The following is a 14,465-nucleotide window of genomic DNA, read 5'->3' as shown; positions in this document are numbered from 1 at the left end:
ATGACGTATGACGTTATATACTATTACGTGATAACGTATAAAGTTATATACTATTACGTACTAACGTATATCGTTATATAGTATTACCTTATAACGTATATCGTTATATAATACTACGTACTAACGTAAAACGATATGAACTATTACGTAATAACGTATAACGTTATATACCATTACGTAATGCCGTATAACGTTATATACTATTACGTAATAACGTAAACGTTATATACAATTACGTACTAACGCGTAACGTTATATAGTATTACCTTATTACGTATAACGTTATATAATACTACCTACTAACGTACAACGATATAAACTATTACGTAATGACGTATAACGTTATATAGTATTACGTACTAACGTATAACGTTATATACTATTACGTACTAACGTATAACGTTATATAGTATTACCTGATTACGCATAACGTTATATACTATTACGTACTAACGTATAACGTTATATAGTATTACCTGATCACGTATAACGTTATATACTATTACACACTAACGTATAACGTTATATACTATTACGCAGTCACGTATAACATTATGTAGTATTACATTATGACGTATAACGTTATGTAGTATTACCTTATAACATATAACGTTATATCCTATTACGTACTAACGTATAACGTTATATAGTATTACCTGATTACGTATAACGTTATATACTATTACGTACTAACGTATAACGTTATATAGTATTACCTGATTACGTATAACGTTATATACTATTACATACTAACGTATAACGTTATATACTATTACGTAGTGACGTATAACGTTATATACTATTACGTACTAACGTATAACGTTATATACAATTACGTACTAACGTATAACGGTTATATAGTATTACCTGATTACGTATAACGTTATATAATATTACGTAGTCACGTATAACGTTATATACTATTACGTACTAACGTATAACGTTATATATGATTACTTACTAACATATATCGTTATATAGTATTACCTAATAGCGTGTAACGTTATATAATACTACGTGCTAACGTATAACGTTATATCCTATTACCTCATAACGTATAACGTTATATACAATTACGTACTAACGTGTAACGTTATATAGCGTTACCTGATTACGTATAACGTTATATACTATTACGTACTAACGTATAACGTTATATCCTATTACGTTATAACGTATAACGTTATATACTATAACGTACTAACGTATATCGTTATATAATATTACCTTCTAATGTATAACGTTATATACTACTACGTACTAACGTTATATAGTATTACCTGATTACGTATAACGTTATATCCTATTACGTACTAACGTATAACGTTATATACTATTACGTAATAACGTATAACGTTATATACTATTACGTAATAACGTATAACGTTATATACTATTACGTAATAACGTATAACATTATATACTATTACGTAATAACGTATACCATTATATACTATTACGTAATAACGTATAACGTTATATACTATCACGTAATAACGTATAACGTTATATACTATTACGTAATGACGTATAACGTTATATACTATTACGTACTAACGTATATCGTTATATAGTATTACCTTATAATGTATAACGTTATATACTACTACGTACTAACGTATAATGATATAACCTATTACGTAATAACGTATAACGTTATATACTATTACGTAATAACGTATAACATTATATACTAGTACGTAATAACGTATAACGATATATACTATTACGTACTGACGTATAACGTTATATAGTATTAACTGAATACGTATAACGTTATATACTATTACGTAATAACGTATAACATTATATACTATTACGTAATAACGTATAACGTTATATACTATTACGTAATAACGTATAACATTATATACTATTACGTAATAACGTATAACGTTATATACTATTACGTAATAACGTATAACGTTATATACTATTACGTAATAACGTATAACCTTATATACTATTACGTGCTAACGTATATCGTTATATAGTATTACCTAATAACGTGTATCGTTATATAATACTACGTGCTAACGTATAACGTTATATCCTATTACGTCATAACGTATATCGTTATATACTATTACGTACTAACGTATATCGTTATATAGTATTACCTGATTACGTATAACGTTATATACTACTACGTACTAACGTATAACGATATAACCTATTGCGTAATAACGTATAACGTTATATACTATTACGTAATATCGTATAACGTTATACACTATTACATAATAATTATAACGTTATATACTATTACGTACTAACGTATATCGTTATATAGTATTACCTTATAACGTATAACGTTATATAATACTACGTACTAACGTAAAACGATATAAATCATTACGTAATAACGTATAACGTTATATGCTATTACGTTCTGACGTATAACGTTATATAGTATTACCAGATTACGTATAACGTTATATACTATTACGTACAAACGTATAACGTTATATACTAGTACGTACTAACGTATAACGTTACATAGTATTACCTGATTACTTATAACGTTATATACTATAACGTACTAACGTATAACGTTATACACTATTACGTACTAACGTATAACGTTATATAGTATTACCTGATTACGTACAGACGTTATATACTATTACGTACTAACGTATAACGTTATATTCTATTACGTAATAACGTATAACGTTATATACTATTACGTAAAAACGTATAACATTATATACTATTACGTAATGACGTATAACGTTATATACTTTTACGTAATGACGTATAACGTTATATACTCTTACGTAATGACGTATGACGTTATATACTATTACGTGATAACGTATAAAGTTATATACTATTACGTACTAACGTATATCGTTATATAGTATTACCTTATAACGTATATCGTTATATAATACTACGTACTAACGTAAAACGATATGAACTATTACGTAATAACGTATAACGTTATATACCATTACGTAATGCCGTATAACGTTATATACTATTACGTAATAACGTAAACGTTATATACAATTACGTACTAACGCGTAACGTTATATAGTATTACCTTATTACGTATAACGTTATATAATACTACCTACTAACGTACAACGATATAAACTATTACGTAATGACGTATAACGTTATATAGTATTACGTACTAACGTATAACGTTATATACTATTACGTACTAACGTATAACGTTATATAGTATTACCTGATTACGCATAACGTTATATACTATTACGTACTAACGTATAACGTTATATAGTATTACCTGATCACGTATAACGTTATATACTATTACACACTAACGTATAACGTTATATACTATTACGCAGTCACGTATAACATTATGTAGTATTACCTTATGACGTATAACGTTATGTAGTATTACCTTATAACATATAACGTTATATCCTATTACGTACTAACGTATAACGTTATATAGTATTACCTGATTACGTATAACGTTATATACTATTACGTACTAACGTATAACGGTTATATAGTATTACCTGATTACGTATAACGTTATATAATATTACGTAGTCACGTATAACGTTATATACTATTACGTACTAACGTATAACGTTATATATGATTACTTACTAACATATATCGTTATATAGTATTACCTAATAGCGTGTAACGTTATATAATACTACGTGCTAACGTATAACGTTATATCCTATTACCTCATAACGTATAACGTTATATACAATTACGTACTAACGTGTAACGTTATATAGCGTTACCTGATTACGTATAACGTTATATACTATTACGTACTAACGTATAACGTTATATCCTATTACGTTATAACGTATAACGTTATATACTATAACGTACTAACGTATATCGTTATATAATATTACCTTCTAATGTATAACGTTATATACTACTACGTACTAACGTTATATAGTATTACCTGATTACGTATAACGTTATATCCTATTACGTACTAACGTATAACGTTATATACTATTACGTAATAACGTATAACGTTATATACTATTACGTAATAACGTATAACGTTATATACTATTACGTAATAACGTATAACATTATATACTATTACGTAATAACGTATACCATTATATACTATTACGTAATAACGTATAACGTTATATACTATCACGTAATAACGTATAACGTTATATACTATTACGTAATGACGTATAACGTTATATACTATTACGTACTAACGTATATCGTTATATAGTATTACCTTATAATGTATAACGTTATATACTACTACGTACTAACGTATAATGATATAACCTATTACGTAATAACGTATAACGTTATATACTGTTACGTAATAACGTATAACATTATATACTAGTACGTAATAACGTATAACGTTATATACTATTACGTAATAACGTATAACGTTATATACTATTACGTAATAACGTATATCCTTATATACTATTACGTGCTAACGTATATCGTTATATAGTATTACCTAATAACGTGTATCGTTATATAATACTACATGCTAACGTATAACGTTATATCCTATTACGTCATAACGTATATCGTTATATACTATTACGTACTAACGTATATCGTTATATAGTATTACCTGATTACGTATAACGTTATATACTACTACGTACTAACGTATAACGATATAACCTATTGCGTAATAACGTATAACGTTATATACTATTACGTAATATCGTATAACGTTATACACTATTACATAATAATTAGAACGTTATATACTATTACGTACTGACGTATAACGTTATATAGTATTACCTGAATACGTATAACGTTATATACTATTACGTACTAACGTATAACGTTATACACTATTACGTAATAACGTATAACGATATATACTATTACGTACTGACATATATCGTTATATAGTATTACCTAATAACGTGTAACGTTATATAATGCTACGTGCAATCGTATAACGATATAAACTATTACGTAATAACGTATAACGTTATATACTATTACGTAATGCCGTATAACGTTATGTAGTATTACCTCATGACGTATAACGTTATATATTATTACCTTATAACATATAACGTTATATATGATTACTTACTATCATATATCGTTATATAGTATTACCTAATAATGTGTAACGTTATATAATACTACGTGCTAACGTATAACGTTATATCCTATTACGTCATAACGTATAACGTTATATACAATTACGTACTAACGTGTAACGTTATATAGCGTTACCTGATTACGTATAACGTTATATACTATTACGTACTCACGTATAACGTTATATCCTATTACGTTATAACGTATAACGTTATATACTATAACGTACTAACGTATATCGTTATATAATATTACCTTCTAATGTATAACGTTATATACTACTACGTACTAACGTATAACGTTATATAGTATTACCTGATTACGTATTACGTTATATCCTATTACGTAATAACGTATAACGTTATATACTATTACGTAATAACGTATAACATTATATACTATTACGTAATAACGTATAACATTATATACTATTACGTAATAACGTATAACGTTATATACTATTACGTAATAACGTATAACATTATATACTAGTACGTAATAACGTATAACGTTATATACTATTACGTAATAACGTATAACGTTATATACTATTACGTAATAACGTATATCCTTATATACTATTACGTGCTAACGTATATCGTTATATAGTATTACCTAATAACGTGTATCGTTATATAATACTACATGCTAACGTATAACGTTATATCCTATTACGCCATAACGTATATCGTTATATACTATTACGTACTAACGTATATCGTTATATAGTATTACCTGATTACGTATAACGTTATATACTACTACGTACTAACGTATAACGATATAACCTATTGCGTAATAACGTATAACGTTATATACTATTACGTAATATCGTATAACGTTATACACTATTACATAATAATTAGAACGTTATATACTATTACGTACTAACGTATATCGTTATATAGTATTACCTGATAACGTATAACGTTATATAATACTACGTACTAACGTAAAACGATATAAACTATTACGTAATAACGTATAACGTTATATGCTATTATGTTCTGACGTATAACGTTATATAGTATTACCAGATTACGTATAACGTTGTATACTATTACGTACTAACGTATAACGTTACATAGTATTACCTGATTACTTATAACGTTATATACTATTACGTACAAACGTATAACGTTATATACTAGTACGTACTAACGTATAACGTTACATAGTATTACCTGATTACTTATAACGTTATATTCTATTACGTAATAACGTATAACGTTATATACTATTACGTAATAACGTATAACATTATATACTATTACGTAATGACGTATAACGTTATATACTTTTACGTAATGACGTATAACGTTATATACTATTACGTAATGACGTATAACGTTATATACTATTACGTGATAACGTATAAAGTTATATACTATTACGTACTAACGTATATCGTTATATACTATTACATACTAACGTATAACGTTATATACTATTACGCAGTCACGTATAACATTATGTAGTATTACCTTATGACGTATAACGTTATGTAGTATTACCTTATAACATATAACGTTATATCCTATTACGTACTAACGTATAACGTTATATAGTATTACCTGATTACGTATAACGTTATATACTATTACGTACTAACGTATAACGTTATATAGTATTACCTGATTACGTATAACGTTATATACTATTACATACTAACGTATAACGTTATATACTATTACGTACTAACGTATAACGTTATGTAGTATTACCTTATAACATATAACGTTATATCCTATTACGTACTAACGTATAACGTTATATAGTATTACCTGATTACGTATAACGTTATATACTATTACGTACTAACGTATAACGTTATATAGTATTACCTGATTACGTATAACGTTATATACTATTACATACTAACGTATAACGTTATATACTATTACGTAGTGACGTATAACGTTATATACTATTACGTACTAACGTATAACGTTATATACAATTACGTACTAACGTATAACGGTTATATAGTATTACCTGATTACGTATAACGTTATATAATATTACGTAGTCACGTATAACGTTATATACTATTACGTACTAACGTATAACGTTATATATGATTACTTACTAACATATATCGTTATATAGTATTACCTAATAGCGTGTAACGTTATATAATACTACGTGCTAACGTATAACGTTATATCCTATTACCTCATAACGTATAACGTTATATACAATTACGTACTAACGTGTAACGTTATATAGCGTTACCTGATTACGTATAACGTTATATACTATTACGTACTAACGTATAACGTTATATCCTATTACGTTATAACGTATAACGTTATATACTATAACGTACTAACGTATATCGTTATATAATATTACCTTCTAATGTATAACGTTATATACTACTACGTACTAACGTATAATGTTATATACTATTACGTAATAACGTATAACGTTATATACTATTACGTAATAACGTATAACGTTATATACTATTACGTAATAACGTATAACATTATATACTATTACGTAATAACGTATACCATTATATACTATTACGTAATAACGTATAACGTTATATACTATCACGTAATAACGTATAACGTTATATACTATTACGTAATGACGTATAACGTTATATACTATTACGTACTAACGTATATCGTTATATAGTATTACCTTATAATGTATAACGTTATATACTACTACGTACTAACGTATAATGATATAACCTATTACGTAATAACGTATAACGTTATATACTATTACGTAATAACGTATAACATTATATACTAGTACGTAATAACGTATAACGTTATATACTATTACGTAATAACGTATAACGTTATATACTATTACGTAATAACGTATATCCTTATATACTATTACGTGCTAACGTATATCGTTATATAGTATTACCTAATAACGTGTATCGTTATATAATACTACATGCTAACGTATAACGTTATATCCTATTACATCATAACGTATATCGTTATATACTATTACGTACTAACGTATATCGTTATATAGTATTACCTGATTACGTATAACGTTATATACTACTACGTACTAACGTATAACGATATAACCTATTGCGTAATAACGTATAACGTTATATACTATTACGTAATATCGTATAACGTTATACACTATTACATAATAATTAGAACGTTATATACTATTACGTACTGACGTATAACGTTATATAGTATTACCTGAATACGTATAACGTTATATACTATTACGTACTAACGTATAACGTTATACACTATTACGTAATAACGTATAACGATATATACTATTACGTACTGACATATATCGTTATATAGTATTACCTAATAACGTGTAACGTTATATATTGCTACGTGCAATCGTATAACGATATAAACTATTACGTAATAACGTATAACGTTATATACTATTACGTAATGCCGTATAACGTTATGTAGTATTACCTCATGACGTATAACGTTATATATTATTACCTTATAACATATAACGTTATATATGATTACTTACTATCATATATCGTTATATAGTATTACCTAATAACGTGTAACGTTATATAATACTACGTGCTAACGTATAACGTTATATCCTATTACGTCATAACGTATAACGTTATATACAATTACGTACTAACGTGTAACGTTATATAGCGTTACCTGATTACGTATAACGTTATATACTATTACGTACTCACGTATAACGTTATATCCTATTACGTTATAACGTATAACGTTATATACTATAACGTACTAACGTATATCGTTATATAATATTACCTTCTAATGTATAACGTTATATACTACTACGTACTAACGTATAACGTTATATAGTATTACCTGATTACGTATTACGTTATATCCTATTACGTAATAACGCATAACGTTATATAATATTACGTAATAACGTATAACATTATATACTATTACGTAATAACGTATAACATTATATACTATTACGTAATAACGTATAACGTTATATACTATTACGTAATAACGTATAACATTATATACTAGTACGTAATAACGTATAACGTTATATACTATTACGTAATAACGTATAACGTTATATACTATTACGTAATAACGTATATCCTTATATACTATTACGTGCTAACGTATATCGTTATATAGTATTACCTAATAACGTGTATCGTTATATAATACTTCATGCTAACGTATAACGTTATATCCTATTACGCCATAACGTATATCGTTATATACTATTACGTACTAACGTATATCGTTATATAGTATTACCTGATTACGTATAACGTTATATACTACTACGTACTAACGTATAACGATATAACCTATTGCGTAATAACGTATAACGTTATATACTATTACGTAATATCGTATAACGTTATACACTATTACATAATAATTAGAACGTTATATACTATTACGTACTAACGTATATCGTTATATAGTATTACCTGATTACGTATAACGTTATATAATACTACGTACTAACGTAAAACGATATAAACTATTACGTAATAACGTATAACGTTATATGCTATTACGTTCTGACGTATAACGTTATATAGTATTACCAGATTACGTATAACGTTGTATACTATTACGTACTAACGTATAACGTTACATAGTATTACCTGATTACTTATAACGTTATATACTATTACGTACAAACGTATAACGTTATATACTAGTACGTACTAACGTATAACGTTACATAGTATTACCTGATTACTTATAACGTTATATTCTATTACGTAATAACGTATAATGTTATATACTATTACGTAATAACGTATAACATTATATACTATTACGTAATGACGTATAACGTTATATACTTTTACGTAATGACGTATAACGTTATATACTATTACGTAATGACGTATAACGTTATATACTATTACGTGATAACGTATAAAGTTATATACTATTACGTACTAACGTATATCGTTATATACTATTACATACTAACGTATAACGTTATATACTATTACGCAGTCACGTATAACATTATGTAGTATTACCTTATGACGTATAACGTTATGTAGTATTACCTTATAACATATAACGTTATATCCTATTACGTACTAACGTATAACGTTATATAGTATTACCTGATTACGTATAACGTTATATACTATTACGTACTAACGTATAACGTTATATAGTATTACCTGATTACGTATAACGTTATATACTATTACATACTAACGTATAACGTTATATACTATTACGTACTAACGTATAACGTTATATAGTATTACCTGATTACGCATAACGTTATATACTATTACGTAGTAACGTATAACGTTATATAGTATTACCTGATTACGTATAACGTTATATAATATTACGTAGTCACGTATAACGTTATATACTATTACGTACTAACGTATAACGTTATATATGATTACTTACTAACATATATCGTTATATAGTATTACCTAATAACGTGTAACGTTATGTAATACTACGTGCTAACGTATAACGTTATATACTATTACGTAATATCGTATAACGTTATACACTATTACATAATAATTATAACGTTATATACTATTACGTACTAACGTATATCGTTATATAGTATTACCTTATAACGTATAACGTTATATAATACTACGTACTAACGTAAAACGATATAAACTATTACGTAATAACGTATAATGTTATATGCTATTACGTTCTGACGTATAACATTATGTAGTATTACCTTATGACGTATAACGTTATGTAGTACTACCTTATAACATATAACGTTATATCCTATTACGTACTAACGTATAACGTTATATAGTGTTACCTGATTACGTATAACGTTATATACTATTACGTACTAACGTATAACGTTATATAGTATTACCTGATTACGTATAACGTTATATACTATTACATACTAACGTATAACGTTATATACTATTACGTAGTGACGTATAACGTTATATACTATTACGTACTAACGTATAACGTTATATACAATTACGTACTAACGTATAACGTTATATAGTATTACCTGATAACGTATAACGTTATATAATATTACGTAGTCACGTATAACGTTATATACTATTACGTCCTAACGTATAACGTTATATATGATTACTTACTAACATATATCGTTATATAGAATTACCTAATAACGTGTAACGTTATATAATACTACGTGCTAACGTATAACGTTATATCCTAGTACGTCATAACGTATATCGTTATATACTATTACGTACTAACGTATATCGTTATATAGTATTACCTTATAACGTATAACGTTATACAATACTACGTACTAACGTAAAACGATATAAACTATTACGTAATAACGTATAACGTTATATGCTATTACGTTCTGACGTATAACGTTATATAGTATTACCAGATTACGTATAACGTTATATAATATTACGTTCTAACGTATAACGTTATATACTATTACGTACAAACGTATAACGTTATATACTAGTACGTACTAACGTATAACGTTACATAGTATTACCTGATTACTTATAACGTTATATACTATAACGTACTAACGTATAACGTTATACACTAATACGTACTAACGTATAACGTTATATAGTATTACCTGATTACGTACAGACGTTATATACTATTACGTACTAAAGTATAACGTTATATTCTATTACGTAATAACGTATAACGTTATATACTATTACGTAATAACGTATAACGTTATATACTGTTACGTAATAACGTATAACGTTATATACTATTACGTAATAACGTATAACATTATATACTATTACGTAATAACGTATAACGTTATATACTATTACGTAATAACGTATAACATTATATACTATTACGTAATAACGTATAACGTTATATACTATTACGTAATAACGTATAACGTTATATACTATTACGTAATAACGTATATCGTTATATACTATTACGTACTAACGTATATCGTTATATAGTATTACCTGATTACGTATAACGTTATATACTACTACGTACTAACGTATAACGATATAACCTATTGCGTAATAACGTATAACGTTATATACTATTACGTAATATCGTATAACGTTATACACTATTACATAATAATTATAACGTTATATACTATTACGTACTAACGTATATCGTTATATAGTATTACCTTATAACGTATAACGTTATATAATACTACGTACTAACGTAAAACGATATAAATCATTACGTAATAACGTATAACGTTATATGCTATTACGTTCTGACGTATAACGTTATATAGTATTACCAGATTACGTATGACGTTATATACTATTACGTACAAACGTATAACGTTATATACTAGTACGTACTAACGTATAACGTTACATAGTATTACCTGATTACTTATAACGTTATATACTATAACGTACTAACGTATAACGTTATACACTATTACGTACTAACGTATAACGTTATATAGTATTACCTGATTACGTACAGACGTTATATACTATTACGTACTAACGTATAACGTTATATTCTATTACGTAATAACGTATAACGTTATATACTATTACGTAAAAACGTATAACATTATATACTATTACGTAATGACGTATAACGTTATATACTTTTACGTAATGACGTATAACGTTATATGCTCTTACGTAATGACGTATAACGTTATATACAATTACGTACTAACGTATAACGGTTATATAGTATTACCTGATTACGTATAACGTTATATAATATTACGTAGTCACGTATAACGTTATATACTATTACGTACTAACGTATAACGTTATATATGATTACTTACTAACATATATCGTTATATAGTATTACCTAATAGCGTGTAACGTTATATAATACTACGTGCTAACGTATAACGTTATATCCTATTACGTCATAACGTATAACGTTATATACAATTACGTACTAACGTGTAACGTTATATAGCGTTACCTGATTACGTATAACGTTATATACTATTACGTACTAACGTATAACGTTATATCCTATTACGTTATAACGTATAACGTTATATACTATAACGTACTAACGTATATCGTTATATAATATTACCTTCTAATGTATAACGTTATATACTACTACGTACTAACGTTATATAGTATTACCTGATTACGTATAACGTTATATCCTATTACGTACTAACGTATAACGTTATATACTATTACGTAATAACGTATAACGTTATATACTATTACGTAATAACGTATAACGTTATATACTATTACGTAATAACGTATAACATTATATACTATTACGTAATAACGTATACCATTATATACTATTACGTAATAACGTATAACGTTATATACTATTACGTAATAACGTATAACGTTATATACTATTACGTAATGAGGTATAACGTTATATACGATTACGTAATAACGTATAACGTTATATATTATTACGTACTAACGTATAACGTTATATACTATTACGTACTAACGTATAACGTTATATAGTATTACCTGATTACGTATAACGTTATATACTATTACGTAGTCACGTATAACGTTATGTAGTATTACCTTATGACGTATAACATTATGTAGTATTACCTTATAACATATAACGTTATATCCTATTACGTACTAACGTATAACCTTATATAGTATTACCTGTTTACGTATAACGTTATATACTATTACGTACTAACGTATAACGTTATATACTATTACGTAATGACGTATAACGTTATATACTATTACGTAATAGCGTATAACGTTATATACTATTACGTAATAGCGTATAACGTTATATACTATTACGTACTAACGTATAACGTTATATAGTATTACCTGATTACGTATAACGTTATATACGATTACTTACTAACATATATCGTTATATAGTATTACCTAGTAACGTGTAACGTTATATAATACTACGTGCTAACGTATAACGTTATATCCTATTACGTCATAACGTATAACGTGATATACTATTACGTACTAACGTTTGTCGTCATATAGTATTACCTTATAATGTAGAACGTTATATACTACTACGTACTAACGTAAAACGTTATACACTATTACGTAATAACGTATAACGTTATATACTATTACGTTCTGACGTATAACGTTACATAGTATTACCTGATTACGTATAACGTTATACACTATTACGTAATAACGTATAAAGTTATATACTATTACGTACTAACGTATATCGTTATATAGTATTACCTCATAACGTATAACGTTATGTAATACTACGTACTAACGTAAAACGACATAACCTATTACGTAATAACGTATATCGTTATATACTATTACGTAATAACGTATATCGTTATATAGTATTACCTAATAACGTGTTTTGTTATATAATACTACATGCTAACGTATAACGTTATATCCTATTACGTCATAACGTATATCGTTATATACTATTACGTACTAACGTATATCGTTATATAGTATTACCTGATTACGTATAACGTCATATACTACTACG

This window comes from Bombus pascuorum, chromosome 6 (genome assembly GCF_905332965.1).
Source record: "Bombus pascuorum chromosome 6, iyBomPasc1.1, whole genome shotgun sequence".
Taxonomy (NCBI): Eukaryota; Metazoa; Arthropoda; class Insecta; order Hymenoptera; family Apidae; genus Bombus; species Bombus pascuorum.
The sequence above is the reverse complement of the archived record's forward strand: the minus strand, read 5'-3'. Positions refer to the sequence as shown.